Below are 9,100 nucleotides of genomic sequence, written 5' to 3'. Positions count from 1 at the left end.
ATAGTTTTTCTTCCTACGGTCAGATCCACATTCAGAACACCTTGCGCGTCAGATGCTTGGCCGTTGAAATCGCTCAGAGTTACGTTGGTCTTGATCAGATCCGAGCTGGAGCGTCCCAACCGACGTAGCATGGAGTATGGCATAATGTTGACTGCCGCTCCGGTGTCTACCAACATCTTGTTGACAGGCTGCCCATTGATGTAGCCTCGCACGTACAGGGCCTTCAGGTGCCTGTAACTCCTTTCCTTTGGCTTTTCAAAGATGACCGGCCGTGGGCCGCAGTCTAATTGCGCCACAGGTGCTTCATATAATCTTGGAGCGCTAAACTCCGATGGAAGAATGAAGACCATGTTTGTGCCAGCCGATGTATCATCATCGGCTTTCCTCTCGCTTGGGGCGCCACTCTTTTCTTTGTGGCCGGCCTTCTTCGTCCGGGGTTCGCCGAATTTTGGCGGCCAGATCAGGCCGTGCCTTCCTTAGCGTGTGCAGGTACAATCTTTCAGCTTCTTCCAAACCACGCAGACGCTGAACCCTTCGCTTTTGGGAATGGCTGAGCCCATCAGGGCACCATCTGGGCCGATGATATTTATCTTTTCCATCATCGTCCTCTAGTTCCTCGAGATCTTCTACCCGAGCGGGCTCAGCATACTTGCTCCGAGGTGGGAGGGGCCCTAGACGCTCGAACACGGACACGTTAGCGACGTCCTTCTTCCTCTGCTTGCATTCTGGGCAGTTCTCGATTGTAGGCAATCGGCTCATTCCTGAGTCCCAGCAATGTTTGAAGAACGGACAGTCCCAGTGCTTATCCGTGTTATCCTGCCCCCTTGACCTTCTTTCAGCGCGACGATTGTACCCGTCGTCGCTTCTATCATGCTGACGGTGCCTCCTGACCTCTGCATCAGACCGACAATTCATTTCATCATCTACGTCGTAGTGCTGACGTCGGTCGTGCTGCTGCTCATATTTGTGGAGGAGATGCTCGGAGGGTGGACGCTGATACCGCACGCGTCTTATTCTCTCCCCTGTCAGGTACCGCCTGTCATCATCTTGGGGCCGGTCGCGTGGATCGGCCTCCTCTTCATCGTTGCCACGGGAGTGGCTGCTTTCTGCTTCGTCTTTGCCGTGGCGGCTTGTAAGCCCTGCCATGTTGACACCAAAGGAGGACTTTGGCTGGCCTATGGAGTGGCTAAGATCCACCATGTTGACGCCAGGTGACGGACTTGAGTCTCTAGCGAGCTTGATATCGTGCGGCCGGGTCTTCTCAGAGGAGCCGATGGGTTCGGCTTCGAGGGTTGCCTTGATCTCATCATGTTTCCTTTTGAGCTCCTCGGGCAGATCCTCGTACTTCAGTGACCTGGTGCGTTCCTCTGACGGGGTGGGCAGGTCCACTCCATCGAGTGCGCCTTCAGGTGTGAAACCCTTCCACCTGACGCCATGGGAGCGGGTTCGGTGGAAGGAGCCGATGAGTTCGGCTTCGAGGACCGCCTTGATTTCATCATGCTTCTTCTTGAGGTCATCAGGCAGGTCCTCGTACTTGACTGGAGTGCTTTCCGCCATCTCGGATGTAGACGGCGATGTGGTGGATGTTGAAGGTTGTCCCACCGGGCGTGCCAGAATGTGTTGACGTCAGAAACCCACTGACGGGTATAGAGGGGCAACACCGTAGAGCCGGGAACAACTAGGGCTGCGGCTGGCCCTAGTCCCTCTGAGCGACGGCCCGCAAAGCCTCCTGGTCGCACGCACCGATGTTTATCACAAGGGCGTGCCACCTGACCTATACCTGGTCAGGAAGGTGTGGATGATGCCTCGCTTAGTTTCCTGCAGGGCACACACGTAAACGTTAAATACGAGCCTCGATCGGCTCTCGGGTTATCCCGTGAATCGGCTCAAAGAGCCGATCCACCCATGATTCGAACGAGGTGTCCGAATATATGGTGGTCCTGCTTGATCAAGGTGAAGCTAATGAGATCTATGACGATGTGGGGTTTTCACCGCATAATCGGATCATCCTACTCCAGGTTGGGCCTCGCGGCCACGCACGGTGATCGTAAGCCGATCCTAAACAAGGCCTAAAAACCAACACGAGGTTGATCCTCGGAACATCCTCGCTTAGGGCCAACGAACGACACCCTACGTGCCGCTGGATCCTCCCCCTTCGTAAGGCCTAACTATTGCAGATATTAAACTAATCCTTGTAGAACAAGGAGCAATCGTAACGGATCAGATCTACTAAACTATGATCAAGCGGGGTGCCGCCCTACGCCTAAGATAGGCGTAAGGGCGGCTAGACATGCAAGGGTTGCACTACGAAAGCATGCAGCATGAAGAACAATGCTAACCCTAACATGTCTAAGATAACTACGTTGCTCGCCATCAAAAATGCTTCGATACGAGCAACGCATGAACAACGTAGGCAGGCTTGTGCTGCCTAGATCGCAAGATGCGATCTAGGCAGCATGACGCTTACCGGTAGAAACCCTCGAGACGAAGGGGTTGGCGATGCGCCGAGATTTGTTTGTGGTTGAACGTTGGTTGTTGTTTATTCCATAAACCCTAGGTACATATTTATAGTCCAGGGGACTTTCTAATGTGGGCGTGCACTAAACCGTGCACGAGTAAAATTCTATCTCTAAACTAAGATGCGATCTAATATGTTACAGATACACGGTCAATTAAGCCCAGCTTGGTATAAAAGGCCGATCCGCATACTTCTTCTATATATATATTTCTTCACGTCCATCTCGATCGCGGCCCACCTCTGACTCGGTCAAATTCTGGTGATAACAGAAACACTTACACCCGAACACCTTGAAGTATGAGATATTAGGCTTGTTCCCGGTGAGTATTTCATATGGAGTCTTGTTCAAGCCCTTGCGGAGATAGAGCCGGTTGGAGGAGTGACAAGCGGTGGAGATGGCTTCGGCCCAAAAGTTATAGCGGGATTTATACTCCGCCATCATAGACCTTGCCATATCCATAAGAGTCCGGTTCTTTCTCTCCGCAACACCATTTTGTTGAGGGGTGTAAGCAGCGGAATATTGATGATGAATCCCCTCATCACTAAGAAAATCATTGAGTGTGTAGTTCTTGAACTCGGAGCCGTTGTCACTTCTTATAGCCATAATGAGGAGGTTGTGTTGGCGTTGCACCTCGGTAGCAAAGTCAATGAATATTTGTTGAGTCTCATCTTTCGTCTTGAGAAAGTAGACCCAAGTGTATCTTGAGTAGTCATCGACAATCACCAAGCAATGTTTCTTCGCACCAAGACTTGCATGAGTAACGGGACCAAAGAGATCCACATGAAGGAGCTCCAAGATCCTCTTGGAAGAGATAATGGTCTTGCTTGGATGCGGAGAGTCATGCATTTTGCCTTCAACAAAAGCCCTACAAACACGATCTTTGGCAAAAGACACATTTTCCATTAGTCCCACAATATGGTTCCCCTTGTGAAGACTTTGCAAAGTTCTCATGTTGACATGGGCTAGGCGGCGATGCCACAACCAACCCACGTCCGCCTTTCCGAATAGGCACATCGCACTTGACGTGGTGGTCCCCGAAAAGTCCACCACATACAAGTTGTGTTCGCGATACCCAACGAATGCGACTTTTAGAGTCTTGCTCCACAAAAGGACCACAATATCATTATCAATAAAGACGGCGAAACCCATCTTGCCAAGGGCGGAAACGGAAAGCAAATTGTAACCAAGGGTTTTGACAAGCATGACATCCACAAGAGTAATGTTGTGTGCAACCACAACCTTGCCAAAACCCAATACCTCGGATGTAGAATTATCGCCAAAGGAGACGGTGATATCATTAATGTTAGGCCTCAACTCCTTGACGAGGTTCTTGCCGCCGGTCATATGACTTGTACATCCACTATCAAGTACCCATTTTGAACCTCCGCGGCATAGTCCTACATGAGATCAATTCTTGGATTTAGGTACCCATTTCGCAATGGGTCCTCTTTTGTTAGCAACAAGGGTCTTTGGGACCCAAATAGACCAAGCAATATAACCATCATATGGGCCAACATATTTAGCATAAACATCACCATAATAATCTTTAAATAAAACATAGTGAGGGTTAGCAATTCCCGCATCATCATCATTCATGGTGTTGCCCTTGGAGGCTTCACAATTAGTGACTTCTTTCTTCTTTTCTTGTGCGGGCTTGGCCTTTTGCTTGTTTGCCTTCTTTGCCTTGGCATTAAAACCAAGGCCCTCCTTCCCATTGTTCGATCTTTGCTTACTCAAAAGATCATCCAAAGAAAGTTTACTTTGGGGAGAGGAGGCCTTAGCAAGTTCATCCTTCAACCTAGCATTTTCCTCAACAATATTTGCATGATCACATAGAGGAGTAGAGGAACTAGGCACATCATATGAAGCAAGCCTAATTTGAAGTTGCTCATAGGATTTGGATAGGAGAGTGAATTCACTCTTCAAAGCTTTGTGAGCTTTGTCTAGTTCATCTAGATCCTTCACAAGTTTCTCATGATCAACCTCAAATTGGGCCTTATCCTTTTTAAGCACTTTAGACTTAGCCCTAGCAAGATCTCTAGCTTTAGTGAGCTTGTTAATTTTATCTTGAGGCTCTTCAAGAGTTTCTAGTCTCTCCTCAAGAGAAGTTATAGTTTCTTGACATTCCTCAAGAGCATTTTTAAGAGCATGAATTTCAAGAGAGTCTTCTCTCTCTATTTGACCCTTTTTCTCAAGCATATCACTTTGTTGTGCTAAACGAATCATGAGGTTTGAAACATGCTTTTTAGTGTTGCCTTGTAGGTTGAGAATGAAATCATCAAAATCAAGCATTTCTTGTTTCACTTTTAGACTAGCATCATCAACCCCTAGTTCACTAGATATGTTAGGCATAGAGGGGTTAGGAGATGATACCTCGGAGGATTTAGCCATGAGGCAACTTTCTTCCTCCACAAGGATGACCTCATTGGGGGATTCACTTGGTGATGAAGAATTAGTGGAGAGGGAGGCAAGAGCGACCAATCCATTAGAGGTTGCATCTTCTTCATCATCAACATCATCATCTCCGGAGGTATACTCTTCTTGAGTTGATAGCACAATAGGTGTGTCCAAGGAGGACCTTGCCATGAAGCAATGTGCATTCTTGATAGGAGGGTTCTCATTGGGAGATTCAAAGAGAGATGAAGAGGGTATGTTGGTGGTGACGATGGCGGCCAATTCCTTTGAGCTTTCTTCATCTTCATCACCACTAGAACTTTCAACTTCATCGGTTGAATATTCTTCCCTTGTTACTAGCACAACTCTTGAGGGCCTCTTGCCCTTCTTGGTCTTGTTGTTGTAGAACTTCTTGTTGGGGTCTTTTGAATACTTGCCCTTGGTGTCCTTGCTCTTGTCCTTGGGAATGAGCCTTCCATTATGAAGCTCTCTATTTTCATAGGGGCATTCGGCAATGAAGTGGCGCTTGTCATCACAATTGTAGCAAGATCTTGTCTTTGGACCAAAGCTAGTGAAACCACTTTTGTTGTTCCTTTTGATGTTGTCTTCCTTGGCCTTGGAGGGATCAACCCAAAAGGATTTTGCATGGAAGGCCATGTGATCATGGTAGTGGCATTGCAAATCTTCCGGATAGGACATACTTCAAGATGCCCTATAAGATTCTTGAGGAATCACTTCTTCACCGGAGTTGACCACCAAGGCAAGATTGGAACCTTTTGCCATTCCAAGAGCACGATTGCGAGAATCATGAGAGGTTTCTTCAAGCACCTTGAGAGCTTGCATCTCGTGCACGACTTGTTGAGAGGTGAGAGAGGAATAGCATTCCCTTCCCACAAGAGTCTTGACATCAATGGGAGCAAATGGCATCATGCATTCAATGTACTTCTCCTTGATCCAAGAGTCATTGATGTGGGTGGCACCAATAAGCCGGAAGGCATCGGCAACCGTGACAAGTCTTCCATACATGAGTTCATGATCTTCATCCGGTAGCCTCAAGAATCCTTCGGCTTTATTCTTAAGAGCATTATACTTGTTCCTCCTTGTGCTCTCACTTCCAATGCAACTAGCGGCCAAGCCGTCCCAAGCTTCCTTGGCGGTGGTGTAGTTCCGGACACGATGCAATTCCGGAGTCCCCACACTAGTTTGAATCATGTGAAGGGCGGTGTTGTTGAGTTGACTATCAACTGCTTCTCTTCTAGTCAACTTGTCGGGGTTGTATGGCTTGAAGCCCTCCAAGATGATTCTCCATAGTTCATTGGAGGCACTACAAACATGAGAGCGGAACTCAAATTGCCAAGTATCGAAATTATCAACGGAAAACTTAGGTGGGTCACCCCGAATGTTTAAATGTGGAAGGGGAACCGGTATATCGGGAGATAGGAAAGGTGGAGCTACTCGATTGTAGCTTTCACCTCCACTAGTTCCCCTAGGAGATGCACTTGTAGATTTGATAGTGTTTAAGTTGTCACCTTCCACGGGTTTGGTAGATGAGGGTAAGTCCGAAGCCTCTCCATCATCTAACGCACCCGTGTCTTTTACCTCTACACTAGGAGCCTTGGGAAGGGCCGGAGCCAAAAGCTCGGCAATCATCTTTTTCATGCTTTCCATTTGGGCTTCCATGGAGGACTTCAAAGAATTGAATTCTTCCATGGAGACCAACTTGGCGGCCACTTCCGAGGGCACCTCGTCCGGCATACTCTTAGGCGGTTAAGCCCGAAATAAGAGCCGAGGCTCTGATACCAATTGAAAGGATCGTATGCCGCACCTAGAGGGGGGGGGGGTGAATAGGTGCTAACCAATTTTTAGTTCTTTTTCAATTTAGGCTTGACACAAAGAGGTAAATTCTCTAGATATGCAACTAAGTGAATTTACCTATATGACAAGGATATCAACTAAGCAAGGTATAGCTACGCAATAGTAGATAGAGTGGGATAGAGGTAACCGAGAGTGGAGCACGCGATGACACGGAGATGATTCCCGTAGTTCCCTTCCTTTGCAAGAAGGTACGTCTACGTTTGGAGGAGTGTGGTTGCTACGCAAGCCAAACCAACAGCCACGAAGGCTTCACTCAGATCTCCGTGAGCAACGCCACGAAGGCCTAGCCCACTTCCACTAAGGGATTTCCTCGAGGCGGAAACCGGGCCTTTACAAAGTTCTTGGGGCACACATCCACAACCAAATTGGAGGCTCCCAAATCTGTAACAATACAACAATCAACAACAACACATCAACAACAAATCAACTAGGGAACCAAATAGGAACACTAGCATGAGATCCCTCAAACAAAAGAGGGGAAATGAAGAACGCTTCGGTGAGGATGTAGATCGGTGTCTTCTCCTTCGAATCTCCAAAGATCAAGAGCTTTGGTTGGGGGAGGAAGGAGATCTTGCAAATCTTGACTTTCTTGAGGTGGCTCTAATGGAGGTGGCTTGGCAGATTTCTTGTGTAATGATTGAGCAAGCAACCAAGGTAGAAGAAGGGGGTATTTATACCCCTCCCAAAATTGAGCCGTTGCTGCTTCCGGGGGGCCGGATAATCCGGTCTAAGTAGGGGCCGGATAATCCGCCCCCCCCCGGATAATCCGGCCTTCAGAACAAAAGCGTGACATTGTCCGGCCAATTATCCGGCCCATGTACTGATTCACATTTCTTCCAGTCCTTAGCCAAAAACGAGGGGCCGGATATTTCCAAAATATCCGGCCCGGATAATCCGGCCCTGGTACAATACCGGGACATTATCCGGGCAAATGTCCAGCCCCCTCTTGCGCTGTTTTCCCTCGAAGACTTAGCCAAAATCGAGGGGCCGGATATTTCAAGAATATCCGGCCCGGATTATCCGGCCTGGCCATACTTTTCCTGTTAACTTTTGACGAGACCGACCAAATCCAACACACGCAAATATGAAACTATGTAATCCCTGTACCACTTAATCAAACATTAGTGTATCACATATATTGACATCAAACACACAAAACATAATGCAAGAGATGTTCTTTCAACTCCCTCTTGGAGTTAAGAGTAAAAACTTGGCCAGAGCCTCTACTAATAACGGAGAGCATGCAAGATCATAAACAACACATAGGTAATAGATTGATAATCAACATAACATAGTATTCTCTATGTAGGATAACGTTGCATAGAAAACAAAAAATTTCCTACCGCGAACACGCAATCCAAGCCAAGATGCAATCTAGAAGACGGTAGCAACTAGGTGATGATCAAGACTAACCCTTGAAGAGATTCCAAAGCCTATAAGAGGAGGCTCTTATTGCTGCGGTAGACGATCACTTGCCGCTTGCAAAAGCGCGTAGAAGATCTTGATCACGATCGGTTCCGGCGCCACGAACGGGCAGCACCTCCGTACTCGGTCACACGTTCGGTTGTTGATGAAGACGACGTCCACCTCCCCGTTCCAGCGGGCAGCGGAAGTAGTAGCTCCTCTTGAATCCGACGGCACGACGGCGTGGTGTCGGTGGTGGTGGAGAAATCCGGCGGAGCTTCGCTTAAGCGTGCGGGATGTGGTGGAGGAGAAAGACCGCTAGGGTTTGGGGAGAGAGAGGGGGTTGGGCGCCGGCCCTCTAAGGGGTGCGGCCAAGGCTGAGCCAAAGAGTGGTCAGCCCCCTCTCTATGCCCCTCATTATATAGGTGGAAGCCCCAAGAGTTCTAGTCCAAGTCTTCGAATAAGACCCCAACACTAAAACCTCCCATATGTGGGAAACCTACTCAAGGAGGGAGTCCTACCCAAGGTGGGACTCCCACCTTTCCTTGAGGTGGGTTGGCCGGCCACCCTAGGGGAGTCCACCTTGGACTCCTCCCCTTTAGGGTTGGCTGGTCATGCAAGTGGAGTCTCTTTGGGACTCCACTTTCCAAAGTGCCATTCTTCCGGACTTTTCTAGAACCTTCTAGAACCTGCCATAAATGCACCGGATCATTTCCAAACTTGGAATATGACTTCCTATATATGAATCTTATTCTCCGGACCATTCCGGAACTCCTCGTGATGTCCGGGATCTCATCCGGGACTCCGAACAAATATTTGAACTCCATTCCATATTCAAGTTCTACCATTTCAACATCCAACTTTAAGTGTGTCACCCTACGGTTCGTGAACTATGCGGACATGGTTGA

The sequence above is a fragment of the Lolium rigidum genome, chromosome 6, assembly GCF_022539505.1.
Source record: "Lolium rigidum isolate FL_2022 chromosome 6, APGP_CSIRO_Lrig_0.1, whole genome shotgun sequence".
In the NCBI taxonomy this organism is placed as follows: Eukaryota; Viridiplantae; Streptophyta; class Magnoliopsida; order Poales; family Poaceae; genus Lolium; species Lolium rigidum.
Note: the sequence above shows the minus strand (reverse complement) of the source record.